The sequence below is a fragment of the Centropristis striata genome, chromosome 12 (assembly GCF_030273125.1).
Source record: "Centropristis striata isolate RG_2023a ecotype Rhode Island chromosome 12, C.striata_1.0, whole genome shotgun sequence".
Lineage (NCBI taxonomy): Eukaryota > Metazoa > Chordata > Actinopteri > Perciformes > Serranidae > Centropristis > Centropristis striata.
In genome coordinates, this window is record NC_081528.1 from 9,438,021 (window position 1) to 9,465,825 (window position 27,805).

Sequence of the window (27,805 nt, forward strand, 5' to 3'; positions counted from 1 at the left end):
AAATCATCTAAGAGAATGTTTTTTTTGTTTTGTTTTGACATAGGAAACTTCTTCTACTTCATCTTTTGATGTTATAGTTCTCTTTTAAGTACCTTTTAAAAACAACATTTGGCTTTTGGCTTTGTATCCCATTTTTATCTTGTGTTATTTCTAATGCTTCATTGTTTTGTTATACAGCTAATTTTTCTTGTCCACTATAACCCACTCACTCATAATATCGTTCCACCTTCCACCCCTGAATGCATAAAGGTGAAACATCCCTCAAACAATAAAAGTGAAAAGAGAAAAGTCCTTGTCACAAGAAAGTAGTAGTAGTAAAATAATAATAATATTATAATAATTATAATAATAATATGAATTAATTATATGAATGAATAAATGAACAAATAAACAAATAAAATATTAAACTGGACAAAAACAATGAACAAACAAAAACTGAAGTAGATTGATAGGAATTTAATCTAATTAATTCATTAATTATTTTTAACACAGTTTTTAAACTATTTATAATTAAACCAGCAGGTGTCCCCAAAGACGCCAGAAATAACCCCATCAAGTCAGGTGAGGACGACCAAGGCCTCTGATTGGACGAACTCTCACCTTTGACCCGAACCACAATGCTAGCTGCTTTATGCTAACTAATCAATGCCAATTAGCACGTGGATCGTCCAAGACACGCGTAGTGTGGATGATTTTCAGGTAGGACAGTTTGACTGATGGCCTTATAAAGAAAAATAGCAGCAACATATTGAGAGACAGTTAGGTCTCTAGTGGTAAACATTTTCATATTTACACCTGCCAATTCCTAGCCTGGCTAACGCCAGACTAATCACAAATGAGATCGCCTGCAGGTTCGAAATTAAATCGAGCGCGCAAGGCAGTATGGGTATACCCAGGCTAGCCAATTCCAATGAAAGCACAGGTGAATCAAACCATGTTAAACCAGACGCATTTCAATTACGTGTGCCTATAAGTATTTTTCTGTGTGACCAAAAATCTGAATGCTATAATCATTGTTTTCTTGTCTGTCTGCTGCTGTGAGATATTTGGATTGAAGTATCAAAGTATTTCACTGTCAGGGAAATGAAGAGTTGAAGCACTGCACACTTTCTATTCTAACATGACTTTAAATAATGGGGCTTTCAGAGGATATACATAAGTAAGTAAAAGGTTAAAGTCCAAGTCATGTAAGAATTAAAGTAAAATTGCAAGTCAAGTAAGTAAGCCATGTAATCCCAACATCTCAGAGTGCATGGACAGTAATGTCACATGCAAGGCGTGGTTGAATATAATAAATATTTCTGTGATGGCATATGTCCCATTTGGCTGAAAAAAACCCCAAATCATTCCCTCTGCAGATATTGATGAAAATGAATGGATTATGTGAGATGATTTCCAGTCAAAGAGAAATGCAGCACGATTGTTCCATGGGAGGACTGCAGAGGTGTCAGGTATGTTCTCGCTGTTTAATTCTGCAATTACAGAGCAGTCCCTGAACTTCAAAACAGCAGTGTAAGCACCAGATTAGCATTTATACAATCAATTAAACCATGAAGTGGAACTTAAAGTTGACAGTAAATCATCAGTGGCAGGTGAGCGTCTGCAGGGATCGATTCGCTCTGGGTGCAGCCAGCTGTTCAGACATAAGGGCCTATGATAAGAAAATACACCAACTCCTGAATCATTAAACCCTCTTCACTATCCTCTAAAGAGACACCATGCTTTTTAGTGGTTTAACAGTCAGAGGAAAATACATTTTAACAGTTTTACACATGACACATTACAAGAGTCCAGCAGTGATACCTCAGGAATCTCGTTAAGAAACAGAAACTTATGATGTGCACACATACTATATTGTTCATTAAGATAACTCCACACTCTGCTCCTCACACAGAGCAGTAGGAAAACAAGCTCCTGTTTTAACACAAAGAGTGCACATTAATATCTGTAGTGTTACTATTACGAGGTTCTACTCTTAACTTTTTATATAGCTGGAAATAGATTTACTAAAACTGTAAAGTGAGTTATTTGGAGAACATCTGCAGTACCTGGCAGACCTTTAGCACTTATTCACAGGATTGTGGTTTATGACCTTTGAAGTGTTTTTAGTTTGACTTATGCATTAAATGCTTGAAGGAATTTGTGTCTTGAAGTCTGTGTGGCCGCTGCACTTCATCATACTTCAAATTTGTTTTTGAGAGGAGAGAAATGATTTTCCAGACATCTCAGTCTCAGTAGAAACTGAATTTCCAGCTTTTCTAAACACACGAGTCTGATCTATTTTTAATGTTTGTTGGTTCAGGTTCAGTAATTATCCTAAATAGTGATTGTGGCAATAGATTTTCATGTGAGAGTGTGGAAGTACTGTGTGAGCAGCTATGTGTACGGTACTTAGCTTTTTTATTTTTGTCCGTGCGCATGATGAACTCATTTCGTGTGTCTGTGTTTCATGGATCAGCATCAGCAAGTGTAATAAATCACTGTGATGTCATTTTCCATCAGCCAAAGTGTAAAAAAACTATTGATCAAATCTCCAACTTCTTTATTCATATATAGATACATTTTACATATACAGATCTCAATTTTTTCTTTATTGATTTGTTTAGTGATTTGTTACTATGTTATATGTAACTATCATCTGGACTTTTCTCTAGTTTTACCCCTGCATGATTGTATGTGTACAGAACAGATCTATTTTTAAGTCCTTGCATTTAATTTGAACCAGTGGTATTCATATTTTACAATTCTACAATGTTTTTTTAGCAGACGCTTTTATCCAAAGCAACACACATTTAAAAGTTCATAAAACAAAAGTCATCCTGATTGACTAACACTAAGCACACCAGGAGAATCTGGTTGATTTCCTGTTTCACTGGCAGTATGAGGAGGAACAGCCAGTTCATCAGTAGAGGCAGAGAAGTTTTCTGTTTTTTGACATTAAATGTTGAGTTTTGGACCAGCTGCTTGAAAAGGAACAGGTATTTGTGCTTTGGACTGTTTTTGCAATTAAGTTTTTCACATCAACCAGGAGTGGAAGTTTTTTATTGGCCCAAGTAGACTGGGAGTTAACTGGAGATTCAGTGGTCTCCGGATATTTGATTTTATTTATTTCTATTTTCTGTTTTTCAGGCCTTATTTGTCTTCTTTTTACCTTTTTTTTTAGTCACATATACTTAAATTCATTCATTCAAATTCAAATTTATTGTTAAATTCACAAATTCATATTTTTCTGAGCAGCATTGACTCAGTATCTAATTGCTGTAGTGTATCATGGAGATGGTGATGTGGGCACGCTGTGCCGTGTATACAGTAGAGAATCCTCGTCACCATTATATTTTTACCAAAGACAGAAATAGTCTCAGAGAGAGACGAGGAAAGGGACGACACAGAGGGGAGGAATACATTTGAGAGAAGTTAAAGGCCAGAAACAGAAGGCAGCAGAGAGAAGAATCAGAGAGGGAAGATGAATGCAAACGGAGAGAACGACGTGCTGAGCGGTGGATGTCACACTGAGATCACAGTCATCTCTGCTAAATTAAATCTGATGACGAACAAGAAGAGAAGTATGAATCGGTCCACATCAGACATCTGAAGCCCCTGTGAAACGGAAGTCTTTAGCTTCTGAACGGTGACATATTTCCCAGTGGAACAGTTTAATGGTGAGCGGTGTACAGTTACAGAAGGGATTAAAATCAATTGCTTTGGTTTGTCACAACTATTCCTGTTAGCTGATATTTCATCCCAGAAATTATTGCGATCAATTATATTATTGTCATTTTAAGATCATTTTATGCAACTGATATAGTGATAAGATAATGGTATTATGATGCAAGTATACCCTTTCAAAGATCAATGAACTTTTAAGTATCAAGAATGTTAAAAAAAACAATATTAAAATATCCGCAATAAATTAAAGAACAGAGCATAAATTATGTTTTATTTCTGTTCATTGGGCTAATGTGCTGTGCCCAGCTCTTATAATAGTCAGTAAAACCTGCTGTTTATCAAACATCATGTTGGCTTAAATGTTGGTGACATTATTAAGTAAACAAACCTGCAGGAAACACCACAGGAGATATCAAAGCCACAACTATCCAGGTCATATCCATATATCACACGATAAGTTGATATTGATTTTTTCCCGTTTCATATGAACAGTGCGGCTCGCTTGTCGCCCAAGGTTATTATTTAATTGGATGAATTTCTGTAAACACCCCTGAGTGCAGGATGAGCCATCAAACTTTTTTTTTTTTTCACAGGAAGAGAAAAAGCCAAGGATGTAAACACACTGATACTGGTTTATTGACACATATTTGGCACATGACAAGAGATAAAAGAACAATTATCACAAGGCCGCAGGATTAAAACCAGCAAAATGTATTTTTTTTTATCTCTCTGGGTCTCGTTGTTCTCGTCATAGATTATTTTGAGACTCGGCATGCAGTCGCTCTCAAACCACAGTGGAAAAGTTTATTTTGTTGCATGATTCTGATTTGTTATGGTTCAAATTGGTTAATCGCAAACAACCCAAGGCTTGTAAACACAATTAACATGGACTCTTTAAGTAGCTTGTTTATTGTGAGCAGTTTGGGTTTACCTGACATTGTGCCAGATTAGAGGGTTTGGCAGCAGCGGGAGTCTAAACAAATTGTGCGTCCTGTCTCCATGTCTTTAGTTGAGCATATTAGACCTAATCTTCTTCTATCGTGTGTGGTTGTGAAGAATCATCAGTGCAGGAAATTATGGCCATCAGATGTCAGTATATGAATAACTTTTGGGTGTTTTCTGCACTGCTCTTTAGGATAATGCATTAGATACATGTTTGTCTTATGGAAGATAATTTCTACAAAATGCTGGGCGAGTAGAATACACTGGGAAAAAAAAGATTTTTTGGCCCTGTAATTATTATTCCAGTCATCTATATAAATTCTACAAAGAAATACGAATTCAGTGCTTTTATTTTGAAATAGCAGTTTTTCATGTAGTGCATTACTTAGTGATTGTTTGTTACTATGTGTCCTCAGTTTTGTATGTAAATTGAATCATTCGTTCCAAGTAATATTCACTAAACCAGTTCATTGGCTTAATTAGTTGATATTTCCAAGTAAAATGTAATTGAGGGACATCAGTGAATTTGCAATTTACTTGTGTATTTTCATAAATAAAAAAAGTGGTTCTATTAAATAAATATTACTTAGAAACAGCCTGAGTAAAGATTACAAACACTTTCTGTGTGGAAAAACTCGCCTAGCTTTTTTTTTTAAAGTAAATGTCACTCCAATTTTTTTCAGTGTAGGAGCCTTTTGCAACTTTTGTCAGCACAGAACAAACTGAAAGTAAGCACTTCCAAAGAAGTATGTAATCACTGTTACAAGCTGGGAAGATGAAGTGTGTCATCATCACTCGTCCATGTTGTCTATTTCGGTTTTGGCAGATTTGTTTCTTTGAAAGAAAAACTCAAACACTGAACTCCATTTGGAAGTGTCAACCGTTTACACTCTAAATGTCAGGCTAGTATCCTTTGTGATCCTTCAGCACTTATTTATCTAAGCGTCCCTTACTGTGAAGAAAGATGTGACCCGAACAGCCACGTTCTGTTGAAAAGGCATAATTCAGCTGAAGAATGTCAACTATAAATTGTAAGCAGGCAGCCTCCTGCATTAAGAAGCACAGAATCTGCAAAAACGGCAACAGAAAAAAGCTGTTTTTAAAAATGAGTCAGAGGTTGGCCATTGGACCTTTTCTTTTTTCTGCTGTTATAGACAAGTGCTTTTGCTTTCTAGAATCCCTCCTGGGAGACTGATAACCGGCTAGATGTGCATGTTGTCTCGGCTTATTTGAAACAAACATGTTATTTGTCTGTGGCATTATTCTTACCTGCACAAATGAAACGAACAGAGGAGTAAAATGCATGGTTTGTATTATCTGATCATTTAATTATTCCATTTATGTGGCAAAACGGAAAAAAAACAAGTCAAAACTTTGTTTTTCTGCATGCACAAACCATTGAAAACTGGTGTTTATTTTCAGCTAAAAATGGAAAATATAATAAACAAGGAAACCAAAATCAAAGGGTAAATCTAATTTACATTTTCACGCTATTGCTCACTTTGCACATGCGCAATGTATAGTTGCTCGGTATCCATGGTGAGCAACAACACACCAATTTGAGTGCCAAAAGTCCCATGGTCCAGACGATTGACTGTGTACAGTCTGTAGTAGATAATGATTTTGGTTATTATCAAGAAAACCATGGAAAATGGCTAGATATCAGCTCTAACATTAACCCATTTAGGCCTAAAACACCTGGAAAAAATGCCTATAAAACCTATTTTATCCATGACTGTATTTGATACCTAATTGTGAAGCAACATTAATGTTCTTCCCACTGTCAAAGTAAATCTTCAAGAAAACTGACAAGGTAAATAACGTTGCTTAAATGACGCACCTCTGGTTCCTTCTGAGTCCAAAATTTCTACTCCATTGTGGTCTGTCAGGATGCAGACATCCAAATCTTAATATTCACCTGGAGTGAGTGAGACGTGTATTGAAACTGGGAAAAATAAGTATTGAAATATTCAATATTTATGCATCTAAAAATCAGTATTTTGAAAATGCCTATAACTGCACTATTTTCCCCCCAGAGGTTAATGATTTCTCAATCTGGCATTCATTTTTTTAATTAAGAAAACAGCTTATTTCAGTGAGTTTCACTGAGAGTGTGGAACTTTGTGTGTCACTGTGTGTGTGTGGATCAAGAAAAGTTGGAAACAGGAACTAGATTTAAGTTTTCATCTCTTCACATCTCTGCCCACACTGAGAAGTCGGTGCAGGTGTGACGTGCAGGGCATTGATTAAACACACAGTTTCATACAGGATGTCGGCTCATGATGCGAGAGCCGTCACTGATATAAAAAGGTCAAAGGCAGATATATATATAAACTGTATACACAGTGTTGAACTACAAACACAGACTATAGTCAAGATGCATGACTCACTGTTTGCTCTAGTGACACTGATGGCTCCATGCTGGTCAGAGGACCATTAGATGAGATCAGACACACTTCATATCACATGTCAGTCTGGCCTTTGTATGGGATGTGAGTGGGTGATTAAAGACATTCTGACAGATCCTGTTCGAGAGTTATTTAGAGAATAAAACTTGGGTGTGGGTTTGAATTTGAATGAATGCCTGGATCAGATTTGCTTCACATTCAGATTGAAATGAACATTAGGCATGTAGGAGGCTGACATCCCCATTAATAACCAGCCGTCAGCGGCGTCACACCAGAACTATTTGAATCACTGAACCAATCTGAGATGTGGATGATGACTTAGAGGTCTAGAACCAGACCAGGATCTGACTTCACAGTAATAATGTCTTTACACATTATCAGTATGTAAGATATAAGAGGTGAAATCACCAGAGGCCTCACGATACGACTTTATACCCTATACGATATTATTGCGTTTTAAGCTTTTTGCAATATAGTGAGTATTCTGATACTATATATTGTGATTTAACTGTTTAACTGCTCTTTGTCTTTGCACTTTTTGTCTTTTTATTTCTCCACAATGAGAGTCAAACCCACAGACTGACCAACAAAGTAGTCAGTCAAACTAAACTGAACTGATATCAAACATGTATGGACGACAACTGCAGCATTTTCTAAAACTTTCCCCAACGTTATTCTTCACTGCTCTGATTTTTTTTTAATGAAATGTCAAAAAAGCCTAACTCTGCAGCGTTATTTCAACAACTTCCAGACATGGTACCTATAGATTCCTTAGATCTTCTAGTTTCATATGATATCAGTATCTCCAGTATATTCAGTATATTCCTAAAAAGTGAGCCCGCTACAGCCTCCGAAAAAAAACAAAAAAACCCCCTGAAAATACTGATGGGCTGCTGGCCGTCAGAACGCTAAATATTGATAGTTGGCTGCCATGAATCGATGTAATAGTGCCATGCCAAATATTGCCATACTGTGCTATATTGACCCCCCCCCCACACCTCTATAAGATAAGGTGATTATTTTTGCCATGAGACATGTCGACTTGATGTAAACCCTGAACAATGGCTGGAGAAACATTTTCTGCAGCCCTTGAACTTGACATGGATTGCATCCATATATTTCAACTCCTGCAGTGCATTTCAAGACATTCTCTCTAAATAGTTTATATTTAATACAGTACTCAGCTCCATCAGACTCTGTCCCCCTAGCGTCAAGCAGTGTCTGTCAGGTTAGAAATGACTACTTGTAGAAGTTAGGAGAAGTTAGTGATTTCTGTGAACAATTGTGCAGCCCTCAATCATGTGCTGGCTCCCTTAATTAGCACTCTGTCATCAAAACGTTGAGCCTGTGATGGAGGGGCAAGAGACAGATGTTTGAGATCAGGAGTTCAACTTGTTACTTTTATTACATTTTTGTTCCTGGCGGCTTATGTCTGTTGATGTGGTGTGATTCTGGCACATGAGAAGCAGTTTGAGCTGCTTTTCCCAGTGAGATGTCTCACACAGGAGACGTGTCAGCCGTGTTTTTCATTTGACAAACTGTGTATTGGGCTGCCTAGCCTGCAGTACTGTGCCTAAATGCATCCTTGTGTAGACACCTGTGGAGGACTGAAACTGCTGCTGCTTGCTGCTAATATGCTGCTGTCACTTCTCTGTCCCTATAGGTGTTTCTACTCGTCTGAGCTGGCTGTGTAGTGAGCAGGTTATCAGTAGCAGCTGCTTTTCTCCTCAGTGTCTGCACTGGGTCGGGTCGGCCCCATTACTCCGCTATACTTTAGAACCTAAAGCATAATCATACAGGCATGCTTAAATCAAAATAAACTTGAAGGCTTTAGGATTTATTGAGGTGAGGCATGATTTCAGATTATTTCAGTAGCATCATGATGCATTGATATTTAATGCTACTCAAAAGTATTATTCATAGAATAACATCTTTGTTCCATGAAAGCAAAAGTATTTATCTCACTAAGTTCCGTGGCTCTTTTAACGACTTAACTTCCTGCATTTACGTACATTTATTTACTGTTTAAATGTCTTTCATAACGCCTAACCAGGAAGTTTTTCTCCCTTTAACCTAGGTCAATGGTTTTGTAGCCTAAATTAACAGAAACTGCAGCCTTTTTCACAAGCGCAAACCATACGTGTATGCATAATGTATAACGTGCGCTATTTTTAGAGCGCTCAAATGTGTTGTTATGGGTGGTATTGACAAACTCACTATTCTTAAGGTTGGAGATCTTGTTGAGTTGAAGACATGACAGTCACTTTACACCCACAAACGCTACATAAGTGCAGTCCATTTACCATTTACCATGTTGCACCGTTATTCCACCTCGCTGTTCTGTGTCAGAGGTTGGAACAGGAAATGGGGGGCAGAGTTGTTGAGGAGGTAACAGAGCTGAGTGGATGTCTGTGTAAAGGATACTTGGCAGGTCTTCATGCATAAGAATGCAACACTTGTTCTGTCAGAATGCTCCTGTGCTTTCCAGAATCCCAAACTAGGGCGTCACTATGCCGTCGATGATTTCTTCAGTGTGAAAAAGCACAGCTAGTGTAATGGTGAATCTTCTTCGTGACAGTGTTGTGGAGTGTCTGTGTAAAAAGGGGCCAAAGCTTTCTTTTCAGCAGTCTGTTTCAGATGATATCACAGGAGCTCTGCTGACAGGGCGTGGGTAATCTGCTGCCTTTGTCTTGGACCGCAGAGTGTGTGGGTTCCCCTGATGGCAGAGGGAATAATCGGGAGTCCCAGTGGCATATGTTTCGACAGGAGGAATAATGGGACGTCCCAGCAGGACATCTTGGTAAATGGGTTCTTGTTGATGTTCCAGGTAATTGCAGAGTGCAGCTGTCATTGTTTTCATCCTGACATTCATCCGCCTTGTCATTACTTTTGACGAGAGAAGACTCTCTGCCTCCCTCCGTGCAGAGAAATGTGCTTGACTTTTGTGTGTGATGGTAGTGTGTGTACAGTGTGTTCTTTTCATTTTTTTTTTGAAGAGAGTTAGGATGTTATTGAGTGACTTTATACTGAAAAAAGAGTGCACCTCTTTTCTGCTTTGTACTTGGTGTAACTTCTACTACTTTTGTTTTTGTTGTGTGCATTAGTGTGCAGACTGGTGTTTGTGGAGCTGTAGCAGATGAAGAAAATGTAATATTTGAGAAATAAAACAAGATTTTCTGCTTTATGCATCTGGATTTATCTCCAGAATATGTAATGATGATAAAGTTTCACTTGATTTATACACACTTATGTGATTGCAACCCTAAAACCCCACCACTGCATCATGCACACAGAATATTGCCGACATATATCATCTTTTAACTGGCTTCCTTCTCAACTTACTGAAATGCTACAGGGGAACTGAATATAAATTGCCTAATCTTACACAAGTGCTGCAGAGTTGTAGTAGATAAATAGTCTAATCTTTGCTGCTGCGTGGACCTGAACAGCAACATTAATGTTTAATTCCTGCACAGTCTCACAAAACCACTGAAAGAAGCACAAAATGTGAAATGCAAATTATGTGTTGTTGACACAAACAATAGTTTTTTCCTCAACAACATGACTGCATATTGCAAAATCTATATATAAGACTACAACAATTAATAATTTGGTCTTGGTTAAAAAGGCAAAAGGCTGCTGATTATGGTTTATAAATGAAACTGAACAAAATTATGAATAAATAAAAGTTTTTCAAAGTCAATTTGACTCCCCTGTGCGCATTCACACACACACACACACACACACTGAATATATCGAGCTGCCCAGGGCCTGTCAGAAGTCCAAACACACTGTTGCATTATGCCGTTCATTGTCGCGAGCTAACATCAGCTAACAATTAAAGTTGTTTTAATAACATAAAGCTACAATTACTTCCTGTCGCTAAACAAATGCAGCTTTCAAAATAAGAGGATAGAATCCACCACAGAACTTACAAGAAGACTGTCACAATAAGATGCCTTAGATAAAACATAGAAGAACCCTTATTCTCCTTTACAATAAATAATTAAAATAGGCAATGATTAAGATCAGTGTATGTGATGGAATAGTGGCATTAGAATGTGTGAGAGGCACCAAATTTGGGCTTTTATGAAAAAAAAATTCTCCAGGGGGGCCTGCCCCCAGATCCCCCTAGCCAGCTATTTTTCAACACTGGCTACTCCATGTCCCAGTGGAAAGCCCTGTTGACTGTAAAAAATGTTACGTGAGGTGTTTGCTTACATTTAGCTCTCAAAGTGGACGAGATTGATCACATTGTACTATAAAATGAACAACATTTTCTCCCAGGGGGGCCTCTAGATGGTTATTTTTCTATTATTTGCTAATACTCAATAATTAGTAATTTTTTTATATTTGGCAACTGTTGAGATATGCAATTTACACTACATTTAGATGTATGATTGATTTTTATTTTGTTGTACGATTTTTTTTTATTTATACAGACTAAAAAATAATTTTCTATACATTTTTCAGTGTTTTTTAATATCGTCAAGAATATCGTTATCCCAAAAATAATCGTGATCATCTTTTAGGGCCATATCGCCCACCCCTACTCCCCTCCCCTTCCCCACCGCATCCTCCAACTCTCACAGCTTTGCTTTTCTCTGTGCAATTTCACTGCTAAACAACTCATCTTCTCCACATAATTATTGCCTTTAGGGGAATGATTTTCTCCCCTTGTGCACAAAGCATGGTATTTGATTGTAATATTTGAGGCTATTTTAGATTAGACTAAATTGGCACAAATTAGACACAAGTAAAATGCACAATTGCGATACTTTCCATATAAACAAACTTTGTTTTGCATTTGATATTTGTTGTTTTTGACCTATGTCTTACAAGATACATGACTCATGATGCATGCCTTTAACTCCCTGTCCTTCTTCATGTTATCAAACCCCCCCAGTCTTCCACTGTGGGCCAGCGAGCTGCTGCACTTCAGCAGGGTGACCATTTTCTTGAATAGCCAGGTTTTCCAGGTTGATGGAGATGAGAGAAGAATACAGCATTTTGTAAAGTAGAGAAATACAGAAGAGAAGGGAAGAGTGCACCTCAATAGCCTCTGTAACTGAAGCTGCACTGAATAAATGTTCTGTGCTGTGAATATGTCGGCTGCCTGGTCAAATACACTGTGTATTCTGCTGTAGTAAAACACAATATAAGCTTTTAAAAAACTAACTTTTGAAGTTCCTTTTAACCCCATGTAATAAATACTAGCAATACAGTTCATGTAAATAAAATAACAGCTTCAAATAATAGAATTACAGCTACAAAAAGACCTGAACGTAGTAAATTTGAGAAAATGAAAACTAAAACCATAACTATACAATAAACCATTCCGATTTTTTTTCAGATTCCAAACTACTGCGCAATGTGCTATTATCTGTTTTTGTGCGTATAGGAGAAGAACAAAAAATCCTTGATCTTAACCAACTCTTGCTTTTTGGAGAAGGTACATGACTCTGATAAATTTGTTTCATATTTGGCTTTTGAGTCACCAAGCAGCACTTTGTGAAATAACTAGATTTTATTCCTCCATTTGGCTGTAATATTGACCTTGTATTGATGTGCATGTTTACTGTCAAACACTACATTTCAACTGTTTGATTGAGTCTGAAATACAAACAAATGCCTCAGAGGAACCAAGGCTATCCATATGAAACAGCAGTCTTTTACAAGCAATCATTGCAGGAGTTTACTGGGAATACTGTCTTTCATTGATTCTGTTAAATGAACCTTGTAGCATCTCTTTGTCAACTGTGTGGCTGGTGGAGTGGATCGTCTTCCTCTAAACTCTTTAATGGCCTCAAGTTTTGATCCAGTAGTGATTTATCTGAGCCAAATGAGCCTTGATTTCCTCACTCAGCACTTTTTTGACAAATGACTCACTGATAGTAAGGGGGATGTTACTGCTCGTTTATTCTCTGTCCAGTGGCATGAGACCGACCTGACGATGTGTTCCAGTCGCGGTTCAACTCTAGTGGATTTGCTCATAGTCTCATGTGCTGCGCTGACATCACATTTCAAGCTACTGAAAGTATATTTACACAATTCATAATATAAAGTTATTTTGGGTTGTCTGTCACCCGTCAGTCAGTCAAAACCCCGACCCACCTCTCCGTCCTCCTCCGACACATTCAATCACTTACACATGCACTGAATTTGCCGAGCTGCCCTCCCCACTTCTCTGCTTCAAAACAATTTCAGCAAGATAGAGAAATCTGCCTACCAGTCTGTATCAGTCCCGTCCCCTCATGATCGATCCATATGCATGTGAACGCGCTGAACTAAATACTATCAACCTGTCTGGACCATCGGAGGTCCAAACGGTCCGAACACACTGCTGCATTATGCCGTCGGGTAGCCGCGAGCTAACATTAGCCAACAGTTCAAGTTGTTTTTATCACACTAAACTGTGACTTACTGTTTTGAATAACCTCCTGTCGCTAAACGCATGCAGCTTTCAAAATAAGAGCACAGTGTGTTAAGGGCTGTTTCCACTACCGGGCAATACCCAGAATGAGGCGGGTCTCACTCGCTGAAACACCCCTAATTTGAATACGAGCAGTCCGGATTTTGTTGGGACTTTTTTAGTCCCTGTTGAAGAGCAGGGTCTTTTTTCTCCGCTGAAAACAGCCTGGTTACTGATTTGATAGATCGGTAAGCGGGATGTGACGCAGTACTCTACATGACAACAACACATGCCATTTGTAAAAGCCGGCAAAGCAGTGTTCCCAACTTAGCGACTTTGTTGCTAAATTTAGCGACTTTTCAGACCCCCTGAGCGACTATTTTTCAAGAAAGCGACTGGAGACAAATCCATCGACTCCTTCTTACTCTTCTTAACGAGCCGCTAATGAGCTGTTAGCGGCAGTTAGCTACAGTTGGCTCTGTGCTGCTGCTACAGGAGGTGTACAGTTAGCGATCTCTGTTTGTGTACAACAAGCACCGGGCACTCTCTGCACAGTTAGCGATGTCGTTAATTCACAATCACTATGTTTATGATGAGCGGAGACTCTGTGCATGATTAGCCATGCTGCCATCAGCTGCTGACGTTGTGCACAATTAGCGATGGCGAAAACCATACGTCACCTCCAGAGTCTCATAAATCCCTCTGGGGGCTAACTTGTTGTCGAAACACGCAGAGTGAGTGGACTTTTGAGAGGGTGTGGCCTGAGACTTTACCGGTGGCCACTTTCCCCCCCTAGTCGACCATGGAATTAACAAGAAGACTGTCAAAATAAGATGCCTTAAATAAAACATACAAGAACCCTTATTCTCCTTTGAAAATAATTCTTAAAATATGCAATCATTAAGATTAGTGTGTATGATGGAATAGTATGCATATGAATGAATATGCATACAGACAAGATGATAGTTTCATAAAATGTTCAATGTTTTAATAATTTAATGGTTTTAAAATTTGAAAATGATGACGAAAATGCTGAAACGTTGCATAGCACTACACCTCTGTACATTCTTAATGAAAGGTTCAGTTTTCACAAGTAAGAGCTTTACAGAAAGTTTCTAAAATTACTCTAAAAAAAAGGGGCAAACCTTTTCAAAACTTACTTTGCTACATTTTGGGTAGCAGTTTTGTGATTAACAACAATAACTTCCTCAGACTGGATTCTACATGTTAGGGATATCGTGTGAGGAGGGGTGTTGTACAGTTTGAATGCTCCATTTTCACCAGATGGATGACTGTTTAACGCCCCAAGTGGAAAAAAGCAATTTTGTGCTCTGCTTAAGAGATTATTGAAAGTGATCTTTGCGGGCTGAAGGGTGTCCACTCAGCACCTGTTCAAGTCGTTTGTGACAGTGGTCGAACAAAACGCACCATAAAATCTCGTGCCTCTGGTGATAACAGAGAAGAGAGAGTGAGGCTGTCCAGCCTTTCTCTTCCAATAAAATCTAATAGTTTTCCTTTTTCTACTCATGCAGAATCAGCTTGTTGTATTAAATGTGTTTTGATGGTAGAGAGCTTCTGCTGTCATTGATTCAGAGTGCAGATGGGGAGTAAAGAAAATGCACATCACTTGCATCACCCTGAAGCCATGCAGCAAAGTGAAAATCTGCTCGGGAGGGATGGGCTTTCACAACTTTTACCAGAAAAAAGTGATTTCCTCAGAATTTTGGAATTGCGCCGCTCCAGCTCGTAAAACCTATTTTTCATTTTTTTTTACATAATGTGGGATGTCTGGTAAATGTGTTTCCCTGCCGCGCTGAGAAAGCAGAAGACCCTGACAGAGAGAAAACAGTATTTCACTCAGCTTGGAGTAAAATATGGAAGGACTTGATGGATTCACTTGTCTGTTCTCACCACTTTTCCTTTGGCACTGCTCTCTGTAACTATTCATTATTTGAAACCCAAACCACAATTTTCAAGAGGGCAATTTTGAAATAAGTACATAGTAAGTTTAAACACGGCTAGTTGTCGAACCGACCGTTGATTTCTGTTGCTGACAAATTTTGCAAAACTTTGTGTGTGCAAAGTTCTGTTTGTGAAAAAGGAAACTCCTGGCTGCCTTGTGATCATTGTACTTGTTGGATTCTAGAGTATTTTATAATAATAATAATAATAATTTTAATTATATTTTATTATTTACACTTTGTCAAAGATGAAAAAAGTGTGTGTATGTGTGTGTATATATACTTTTTTTTTTGGGGGGGGGGGTGTCAATTAAAAATATTCAATTGTGATTATTTCATGATTGTGCATAGTTAATCACAAAGTTATCAAACTTTTTCTGTGCAAGTGAGTGAGTTTCTGAGTGAAATCTCTGATGAGTGTAACTGTTGTAGTCTGTCCCATCTTCTCCACTACGTGCTTTAAGTCCTTCATATCAACCGGTATCTGTTGATGTAGTAGTGGCTCTTGAAGGCTGTTCATGGTTGACTATGAAGTCTGTGACCAAAAAACAACTGCATGATCCACAATTTTAACTGGCCTGCCCCAAAGCTAGATGTTTCGTGGCTAATGGGACTAACAGCATGAGCTGTACTTAGAGAATGGTATTTAAGACTAAATGTATTTACCTGTTTTAACAGACAACATCACATCACCCCGATTTTAGCATCTTTGCACTGGCTCCCTGTTCATTTTAGGATTGATTTAAAGATTTTACTGATCACTTTTTAAAGCTCTTTTAGGTCTGGCTCATAGCTATTTATCAGAATAATTAAGTCCTTATGAGCTGACCCGCTTCCTTAAATCCTTCGGTGGCGTCCTTCTGACTGTTTTAAAGTCTAAACTAGAATCTAAAGGAGACTGATCTTTGGCCGTAAGAGCGCCCCGACTTTGGAACGAGCTGCCCAGGGAGATAAGTCACGTAGAGTCAGTAACTTCTTTTAAATCACTTCTTAAAACCCACTTTTATAGACTTGCTTTGATGTAATGCTTCCCATCTCTTCTATTCTATTTTTCATTTACCTTCTTATTCTGTTCTTATTACTTTATCAGGATACTTTCCCTCATTATCTAGGAGTGACTTGTGACCCTACATTTTAATTTCATTGTCATTTTTGTTTTTTAATATGAGAACTGTTTTCGGCCATATGGCTTCATTCTCCATATGATTAATTGCTCTCTGTCAAAACACTTTGTAAGCTGTTGGTTTTAAAAGGTGCTATATGAATTATTATTATGGGGGGCGTCCCGGTGGCTCACACCGGTAGAGCGCTTACCATGTATGCCGTGTGCTGCGGCGGAGCCGGGTTCGAATCCGACCTGAGCTCCCTTTGCCGCATGTCTTCCCCTCTATCACCCCCTTTCTATCTATCACTATAAATAAAAAGCAACAAAATGCCAAAAAAATAATCTTAAAAAAAAAAAAAAAAAATTATTATTATGTACTCTGGTGGTAACTCAGTCCACATCAACAGTAAATGCAATTCACTTTTGTCTTGTCCAGAGACCCTTTTGGCAGGCCTTTTTTTCTTTGGCTCATCTTTTCATTGACATTGTTTGCTAGTTTTCTATCTGACTTTGTGCAAAGGTTCATAACAAAACCTAACCTGCTAATGTGTCAAAGCGATTAGTTAAATTAAGAAGTTATTATCATGTCTTAATAAGAAGAGCAGAGTTGTCAGAGTGTTTTTTTCTTGGTGAACAATCTGCCAAATGATAATCTGCTTGCTAAATGACGTGCTGGTCCTCTCTTCTTCATCCATTGTCATCACTCCTGGCTCTAAAGCTTCTTAGGCTCTCTCACCCCTCACTTACTTCTTTGTCTTTGTCTTGTTTGTAGTTTTTATTTCACTCATGTGAATGTTTGGACATCAGTAATCTACTTCCTGCCTTCATTTAAAGTGCAGATGTGGTAATGAGACGGCTCCTCTCCCATTAACTTTTCCTTTCTCTTTTCCCCGCCACCATGTGGGTATAATAGCTTTCTTCTCTATTCAAGAGCTGCACCATTATTGTTATTATGGTAAAATGGATTAATGAGGCACAAGCAAGGCAATATCCAATATCATGCAGGTGCATTAACATCACCAGGAGACATCGAGTGATTTTAATGACGGACATCATCAGTGATTATTTTTTGGTGGATTTTGCTCGTCTTTCTCATGTAAATAAGATGTCATTGTATTGTGTGCAATCTAATCCATGGCCCTGTTCCCCAGTAATGAGAGGTAAAATCACCCACAATCACGACATTCAAAGTCGGCTCTGTGTTCGCCATTTCTTAAGCTTCCTGTTGGATGGGTGCTTAGGATCTGGCCCCTGGATGCTGCTTTTCAAATCCTGTGCATTAAGATGGTGCTACACACTGAGTGCACAAAGGGCAAACCACTGACACATCTCAAACACACCAAAATAACAAGAAAAGAGGAAATACAGGCAGAGGGTGGGGTGTCTGTAGCATAGACTGTATATAAACAATGGACGTAGTCACCGTGATGTGACCCATTGGTTTGTGGACTGCCTGTTGGAAGCATCAAGTTCAGCGTTACACTTGTCGCCATCTTGAGTCACCATCTTGTTTCTGATACGCGGAGCAGACCATATTTGGACTGTGGAGGACTCTTTGGAGTGTCTGTTAGTCCAACCAAACGCTGAACAAGACATTTTTACCGTCATTAAGTGAAAATACAGTGAAAGGGTCAAAGTTATGAGACCAAATCGGTAACCGTCCTTTTTCTATCTATATAACATTATATATAACTTTATTGACACGTTGCCGTGGATACGCATTGCTCTGCTTCTCTCCTGATGACGGCTCGCCTTGTTAGTAACCTGTCAATCAAAGGAAGCCACGGCCCAAATCATACGATTCTTTATCTTCAATTTTCTTCAAAATTTTCCTCATTATTTGAACTATAAACATCAAATTGTCTTGAAGAAGATTTTCTACTAGCGATTGAGACTATAGTGTTGTCCTAAAAAAGAATTCTGAGGTAATAAATCAAGTGAGAAGTTTTCTCATTTTGCACTGAAATTAATGGACAGGTTTTTTTAGCGCCCCCTGCTGGAATTTTCATCTCAGACACGAAGATTGCCGCCTGGTTTGTAGATACCGGCATCACTGCACACTACCAGTGGTATAAGTGATGTTTGAGAGGGATTCAGTCAATAATTTCTATATTTTTTTGTTAAAATCTCACTCTGCCTTTTCAATCATTCTCTAAGAATCAATACAGTATGATAGGATGTGACAGAATACCTGAAATGAATATAACAAGGTGCAAGGTTTGGTGTGTATTGTGTAAAATGTAATAATGTGGCATGTTAATGACATACCTAATTAATGAAATTATATTTTTTATTTGACCCATTAATGCTGGATTGTATTGTGAAATCTCCATCTGTTTTTTGAGAGTGCTGGTAAAAACAACACAATTTAGCACAATTATTACTAATGCAATATTGTGATGAATTGTTGCTTAAACTACCTCTTCTCTTTTAATTCTGATTGATATATAATGATTTCTTGCTGAGTGTGGTTGAGTGTTTGACATTCAGCACTTTAAGAAGTGCCCGGTCAAAAATGTCAGTGCGCATTATAGTTTTATGCAACTTGTGTGCAGACCTTTTAAGTTGTTTAATTTCAATTCCATCCAAATGAAGTTGGCAGCTAATGAGCTGAGAGCAGGGGATTGTTAGACAACTCTTCATTATAAAGTCTAAGTGCCTGTGGCAAAAAAACATGCTCATCAAACTGAAAGATACATTCATGCCGCTTTGTCAGCTCTCTGAGCAGACAAGCAATTTAATCTTTCTTTAGTTTTTTTCCTCTGTGTCCATCTTTCCCTTTGCTTTGTCTGTCTTTATATGAGGCAGTTTACTCCTAACAGCTCACAGATCAGCTTCAGATAGACTGTCTTGTTAGTCAGAGATGAACTAAATGCCGGGAAAAAAAATCTATCAAAGTAGGCAGACAGATGGCAAGAACCCAGCAGGAGCAACTTCCAAAGCTTCTATTAATAACAATGAAATATCTATCAAACGGCAAGTGGGTAGATTTACGGCAGGAAACTTTAACTGAAAAATAATGTCTTTGTATCCCGTGAGTTTTAACAAATTCAAAGGAAGATGAAAGTAAAATGGAAACGGATGCATTAAGTGGAAGCTATAATTAAAGTAAATGTTGTGCTGCAGATTCCATTAGCAGCCATAATCACATTAAGGTTGATCCGACAAAACACAGAGGCCATGTTGGAGTCTTTCGGAGCCTGATAACAAAAAGCTTTTTCTCTTGGAAGGAACAAGGATGAACTGAAAAACAGCCTTATTCTGCACAGAGGGCAGATGGACTCCTGCGTTTCACATTATGCATCTCTTTTATTGCAGAGAGAGAGAGTGGACATTTATGAGGAGTCTTTGATCATCAAACAGGCATCAGCGCTGGATGCCAATGGGCTGAACTTATTTTGCAATATTCTGTAAAATAAATCAATATGACAGCATCACTTTCAGTCACCCAGGTGGAACATTTTGCACTGAGAATAAAATTGAGGGCCACAAAGTATTAAAATCAGATGAAAAGTATGCAGTTGCTGCTGCCTTGTTTGACATCTGACCGGGAACATGAATGAATGGTGCACATGTCTTGATACATTAAATTGTGATACTGAAATTGTATTAATCACAGCAATTTTGCAATTATTTTTATTAGTAGATAGATAGATAGATAGATAGATAGATAGATAGATAGATAGATAGATAGATAGATAGATAGGAACTGTATGAATCCCTTGGGAAGGTTCCCTCAGGAAATTGGCAATTACAGCAGCAGCACAACACCAATACAATAAATAGAATAAAATAGAATACAGTTAATATTGGGCCTATTTTCTATAGTCAGATTCTTAAACCACGTAATCAGCTGGCTAATTGTTTTTCCGTTTGCACATTATTTAAAATACATTTTATGAACTTGGTTTATTGACTGATTGCTCTTAAATTAAGACATCAAGTATTGATAAGGAAAGTGAATTACATCATTCTATTGCCATTCATGTGTTGTCTTTGTCTCTTCATAAATGCAGCATCATTTATGGAGCATATGGTCTTAATAATAAAACTTATAGAGATGGAATTTACTGTGCAAGTTGACCCAGACCCTGGTTTTAATTTGTTCAAGGCAATTAAACTAATACATTTTAAGATTGCTTCATGTAGCATCTCATAATGGAGACAATAGCAGTGAAACACCCAGTGAGGTTTGATGCTTTACTTACAGGAGAACAAAGATGGTAGTCTTTATTATCACATTATTATCTTTTGAAAGTAGGACTTTTTGTTTTTATGCTTCTGTGCATATTTTTTTCATGTTTCCTCTTGTGACTCAAAGAGGAACTGATAAGATTGTGGAGGTCAAAGATTAAAGTCACTGAGACTTTCCAAAACAAGCAAGAATTTGTACTCAGAGACGGACTTCTGCAGACCTTGGTTGTAACGAGTGTTTTTTTTGACTTATTGTTGCCTTTCTATCATCTCCAACCAGTCTGGCCATTCTCCTCTGACCTCTGGCATCAACAAGGCATCAAGGCTCACTGGATATTTTATCTTTTCTGACTATTCTCTGTAATCTCCTGAAATTGTTGTGCATGAAAATCCCAGTAGATCAGCAGATTGTGAAATATTCAGACCAACAACCATGGGAGGTTCAGAGTCACTTAAATCACCTTTCTTCACCATTCTGATGCTTCACCACGTCTACATGCCTAAATGCATTGAGATGAGCTGATTGGCTGATCAGATATTTGTACCAATGAGCAGTTGAACAGGTGTACATAATAAAGTGGCTGGTGAGTGCATGTAAAATGCCTCGTGACTAGTTGGCTGAGGGCATATAAATGCAAGGCGGTAACTCCAATTTTAGAGTAAAACCAAATGAGTGGCTTCTCCATGGACACTTGCAGGAGTTAAGTGTCACTTTAATGAGTGGACACAACATGTAGTCTGGCTGCTGATCTTGTGTCTGCAGTGAATAAAGTCGAGGTCTCTTCATGTTGTCCCACAGGCATCAACAGAGAGCCAAGTCATCTCACACTGCCCGTCTGACTGTCAGTCTTTGGCTGATATGTGACCGGAGCCTCTGGTGGTCCACTGATAGCGAGTGTGTTTGATCCCCAGCTAATCCACTGATCCATTAATTTTCAGTCAGAGGATGAAGCACCGTGTTTGGTGTCATACTGGGGGCTCAGAAGGGTCATCATGCATGTGACAGAGTGTGTGTGAGTGTGTGTTGCTGCCCTCTGCCTCCTCCATGCCATCTGCCCGCTGCAGCACAGAGCGTCCCCTCCAGCTCCCTGCAGGCCACTTAAGTGAGATCCAATCATGGCTCAGAATTAATATTGTGCATAATGGACACAATGGAAGTTCTGTTTGCACGTGCAGAGGTTAGAGGGATGCTCAGCAACAGGTACACATGGAATAATCAATAATGTAAGGTGAAGTAATTAAGCGACTGTTGCTCAGCAAGTAGGGCGGGTCAATCAGAAGAATGTAAGTGTAAAAAAAGGATCTGAGTAGAGAGTTCTCTCTGAGGTTTGCAAAGTGCATGCATTCCCTGAACTCTGAAGTCATCAAAATGATGTTGCCTTCTTTCTTATTAGCTAAGAGTGGTATAAAAAACATGCAAAACAGCTTCTCATGTTTAGCCATGCTCTCCATCACTTTCACTGGATAAATGACTCTCCCAGTTGCCGATCATGTCAGCTGTTACTACTTTATTAATTCCATGAGCAATTTGATGACAAGCTCTAATTAAATTTTTGTCGATTGTTTGGTTAACATGACCCTGCAGGCAAAAGATAAAAAGATAATTTGTGAGGTAATGTGAGAGACCAACTAATATTCACAGAGAATAATAATATATAATAAAATAAATAGCAAAAGCCGATCCCAGCTGACATTGGGCGAGAGGCTGGGTTCAGGTCTACAGACTGGGCAGGTCTTTAGACTATCACAGTGCTGAAACATAAAGACAGAGAACTATTCACGCTCCCATTCACTCCTACGGGCAATTCAGAGTTACCAATTAATCCTAAACTGCATGTGTTTGGACTGTGGGACGAAGCCCGAGGAGCAGGGAACGGACAGCAGTCGGGGACTGACGCAGAACATATTTTATCAGACTAAACAATGGCCCACCCTAAACTTATGTGTTCATTATATTAACTATATATATGCACTGATTTTTGTTGCTTTCCACAGCCGTTTCATTTGACACTACTTTTTCTCAACTGTAGGACTTCCGTGTTCCTGCCTTTAGAGTGTTTCTGTTTCTCCAAACTGGGAACACACTGACCATCATCTACTGCTCGGAATACATTGACTGTGGGTAAGTATCTCATATAACCTCACTTCAGAAAATCAGCACTATCCCTTTGAGATGTAATAAAAAAAAGTGGACTGAAGTTATTGGAAAAACAAAAACAAAATCACGTCTTCTCACGGGAAGATCGTGTCGGGATCTGTGTCAGCTTCAGGATTCATATTTTCTCAGTTAAACACAAATTTTGATCATATAAATGTGATGTGTTCAAACTAGCGTCATCAACATTTAATTAAATATTAAATGTTACAATTCATGCTCATTGCCATAACACACAAGCACCCACTGAAACTACCATAGAAAAAATGGTAAGCTGCACAAACAAAGTTTAATTTACTTCCATTGTCGGTTACTGGGCCAATTAACAATTAAAAAACTTGGCACATGAAACTAAAACTATTTGCATGGTGAGTGTGACCCAGTTAGGACAACACAAGGTTTGTTACAGGCACTTCAGCGCACACCTCTGTGACTGACAGCTTCTCAGACACAGTTTGACACCATGTGAATTGTGCTGATGCTGTGAAACCAAATCCACCCATCTGGTGCTGCAGTCAGCTCCAACCAGACACCAACAATTATTAGCATATAGCTGTTATGTGCCTCACAGCAAGAGGGTCGCTGGTTCGACTCCGGCTCTTCTGTGTGGAGTTTGCATGTTGTCAGCATGGATTCTCAGCAGGTACTCAGGCTTCCTCCCACAGTCCAAAAACATGCACTTAGATTTAATTGGTGACTCTAAATTGCCCATAGGTGTGAATTGGAGCTTGATTCTCTGTCTCTATGTGTCAGCCCTTTGATAGTCTGGAGACCTGTCCAGGGTGTACCCCGCCTCCCGCCCAATGGCAGCTGGGAAAGGCTCCAGCCCCCCGCAGATAAGCAGTTAGAGATAATGAATGAATGTTATGTGAGAACCTCTAAGGTCCAATTACAGTTATTTTGCACTTCTGTTTTTTAATTCTAAATATAACTGAATGTTTCGGTAAACCACCTGCACATCTAAAACTATCCTTTTATCAATCTATTAGTTTTGTAAAATATATTTAAACATACTGGTGTAACCTACATATTTTTTTCATCATTATGGCACTAAAACACATCTAATTTTTGTCTGAAGTAAGGACATTCCAGATCTGTCAGCTGTATCTGAGAAATAAATTAGCTATGAGGAGGACAGAAAGTTGAGCTGATGCTCGGGAGTGGTGATAAAACAGTTTGTGACAGCAAACATAAAATGCCTGTTGGCTTTCTCTGTCAAAACCACAGTGAAATATAGAAATGTCCCTTCACAGAACATTGGGGTTTTGACAACTTGAAATAATATCCCTCTGGATGACAAGTGGTTTATACATGAGCTTTCTTTCCAGAGTTCTCCCTCCCCGTCTGTCTATCTGTCTGTGGAAAAGTAAACAGAGGAGTGGAGGCAGTGTAAAGTCGTGGCATTTATGGGATGAAGCAGCTTTTGTCAAAGTTGAAAATAACAAGTTGAAAATATATGAGATGAGATGATTTTTTTAAAAACCCACTTTGCTCCCATTGAAGCATCTCAGTGGAGTATTGTCCAGCCTGCTGCCTCACTCACTCAGTTATATTAACCTGGTTAGTAACCTCAGAAAATATGATTTGGAGAAGAAAGAGAAAAATCTCGGTGATACAGAATGCACTTTAAAAAGTGTGACAACAAAGAGTAAAGAAAAAATGAACTATTCCTCATTCCACAGGCGGCAACCTCCGGGTCTGAGCAGGGAGGCAAACCAGAAGTGCCTTAAGCTGCATTCTACCGAAAATTCCAGCAGGGGGCACTAAGTGTGGCTGCACAAACATTTCTGTCCATTCATTTCAATGCAAAATGAGAAAACTTTTCACTTGATTTATTACCTCAGAATTTTTTTTAGGACAACACTATGGTCTCAATCAAGAATCTTCTTCAAGACAATTTGATGTCAATAGTTCTAATAATGGCCCCATTTAGAAGAAAATAGAAGATAAAGAATCGTATGATTTCGGGCGTGGCTACCTTCGATTGACAGGTGGCTTACAAGGCGAGCCGTCATCAGGAGAGAAGCAGAACAATGCGAATCCACGGCACTGTGTAAATAAAGTTATATATAATGTATAGATATAAAAAAGGACGTTTAGAGCTTTGGTCTCATAACTTTGACCCTTTCAAACTGTATTTTCACTTAATGACTTGTGTTAAAATAAACATAATATTTATTTGAACGTTTTGTTCAGTAAAAATGTCTTGTTCAGCGTTTGGTTGGACTAATAGACACACCAAGAAACTGTTCATTTTTCTTAGTAACGTACATTTTGTTTTTGTTTGTTGCTAGCCAAAATGAACATCCCAGTTAATGCTCCAGTTAATGCTAACATGAATTACCAGCGGCTTCTCTCAGTCAGGTTGAGGTGTAGAGAGGCGTGTAGTCAGTGATCAGATCCCTCTCGCTCCTCCACTGTCCAAATATGGTCACGTATGGCAATTGTGGCCACATGAACCATGAAGGTCAGTTGGTCATCAATCATGACACCCAAGTTTTGTGCAGAGCTTGTGGGCACAAGTTGCATGGATCCAAGCTGAAGATTGATTGGCTCATATAAGATGGGACAGGGTGGGATGACGAGGAGCTCCGTCTCAATCTGAGAGGTTGAGCTGAAGGTGATGTTCTGTCATCCATGTGGAGATGTCCGCAAGGCAGACAGAGATACGGGCTGAGACTGTGGGGTCGTTTGGTGGGAAGGAATGGAACAGCTGGGTATCATCGGCGTAACAATGGTATGAGAAGCCATGATTGCGGATGATTGTGCAAAGTGAGGTGATGTGAACTGAGAAGAGAAAGGGGCCTAGCACTGATCCTTGAGACACCCCAGTGGAAAGGTTTTGTAGTTTGGACACTTCTCCCTTCCAAGAAACTTGAAAAGATCTCCCTGCTAGGTTGGACTTGAACCATTGGAGCGCAGAATGTGATATTCCAAGTTTTGTTAGTGAAGAGAGCAGTATGGTAGGCTATGGTGGTTAACAGTTTCGGAGGCCACAATAGCACACTGTTCAATACTCAATAAAGTACTGTAGATTATTTGTATTAGGTGAATATACCTGGTGGCATATATGAAAAGTGTACAAACTGATCACAATCGGTTGAGTATTAAATCTGTCAGTATCTTCAGTCCCGGAAACTGTGCTTTCTAGTTACTTGACTCAAAGCGATGATAAGTGCTTTTTAATGTGTCATAGTATATACATGGATATATACTGAAACATACAGGAAGAGTGATTTTTGGTAAGCAATTGGAAAAGTTAAAAACGTGGCATAAAAGTTTAACGCTTCAGGTTAAAGTTGATATAAATTAACTATGGTGATGCAGGAATTATTATTCTAATGTCATCCAAACTCTAGTCCTTATCTCTATTCTCGATTTAAGAAAGTCAGCTTGGGATTTGACGATAATGAAAAATATGCAGGCTGGAAGTGAGATGGAGGGTAATTTTTTTCCGTCGTGTACCAATCAACAGAGATGCCATTCCCCTGTAAATGTAATTTGGGAGAAGCAACAAGCCGTGAAAGAGACTATAATCACCTCTGCGCTCCTCACCTCTCTGCTGACAACATGCTCTCCTCTCCTCTCCTCTCCGCTCTGCCTTTCTTACCTGATTAAATCTGCAGGTTGCATGTGTACAGAGGACACTCAGTTCAGAGAGGTGACTCCCAAAGTTCTGCAGCTTTTCTGAATGAAAGGGGTTATTTAATTTATTGGGTGCAAGAACAAAACCTCATGAGACAGATCTCCTCTATACCTGGCAGAAAACTCTGCATCTCTGGTTGATCTCTTATTTAGTGCTTTTTTTTCAGTATCAACCCCTTTGGAAAGTCCTTGACTTGACTCACTGCCCTTTACACTCTTTGTTCCTGGTAAGTCCACTTTGATTTGAGCTACAACACATTTTAAAACACCTGCCAATAAAAGTGCAACAGATTTTTTTGAATGTACCTTATATAGTACCCACAGGGCTGCACAAACTGTTTTAAAAATAGGTTTAGAGTAACAGAATTAAGACAAAACAAGGAAAATTATGACATAGATCAGAGAAAGATTAAAAGCAAGTGAGACTTAAACACGTTATGTTTATGTTAAACAAGTTATGTTCCCTCTCCAGTGTTACTAGGGACTTGTTTTCTTCCTTGTGAGCATTGAAAATACATAGAAATATCATTTAAATATTATAGTGGAATATCATAGTGGTGTAAATGTTTAATATTTAAAATGGTGCCAAAATATAGTAGTATTTATCTAAATAGAAATCACCCCCGATTGGCTTCTTGGTCGATGCTGCCCCCTGGTGGACAAATACAGTCATTGCAGAACCTGGCAACAGAAACCTAAACCAAGGAGACTCAATACAGTACAAACTAACTTCTTTTAGCCTCCCTTCTGTTCAATCACACTGTTACTGTTCTAAAAATGTTATATTAACACATTTTACTGCTCAACAAAGTATGTCAAGCATTGCATTGCTTCCTGACTAGAATATCAGCTTTTTCTTTGACCACTTTGTAAGATATAAATACAGCAGGGACAGCACACAACAGAACATGCACCCTAAAGAACTAAAACAAAGCTGCATGTGCATGTTCAATGGCTCATGCTGTAATGGCAATGAAAATTAAGTTGTTTGATTGTGGGGTGAAACATTCACTAAAACTAACTCATCAACTTCACAAACAAATGTGAAAATTGATAAAACTGACACATAACCAGAAGCCTGAACAAAGTCACTGAACAAAAATCAAAACGTAAATTGTATAGTCCTTAAGGGATAGTTATCCCCGCATCTTTTAGCTGGACAGAAAGTTATTAGAGCTGCCGTCTTCTAAAGTGATTCATAGTCGTCCAACATTATGATTTTGTTGACTCTTCCAACTAGTTTTTACAGATCTTTTGATTAAATCAAATGAATATCTCTCCAAACAATTATGCAAAAGCATCACTTTTCCTGTGTAC

The 27,805-nt window shown here is 38.6% G+C and overlaps 1 long non-coding RNA gene across 1 annotated transcript; it reads left to right on the forward strand.

The window, feature by feature from the left end:
* Positions 1 to 1,355: 1,355 nt before the first annotated feature.
* On the forward strand, positions 1,356 to 26,718 carry LOC131982076 (uncharacterized). Its single transcript, XR_009395352.1, has 3 exons — positions 1,356 to 1,451; positions 22,719 to 22,810; positions 26,656 to 26,718. It is a non-coding gene; the product is annotated as an uncharacterized LOC131982076 (long non-coding RNA).
* The last annotated feature ends 1,087 nt before the right edge of the window (positions 26,719 to 27,805 follow it).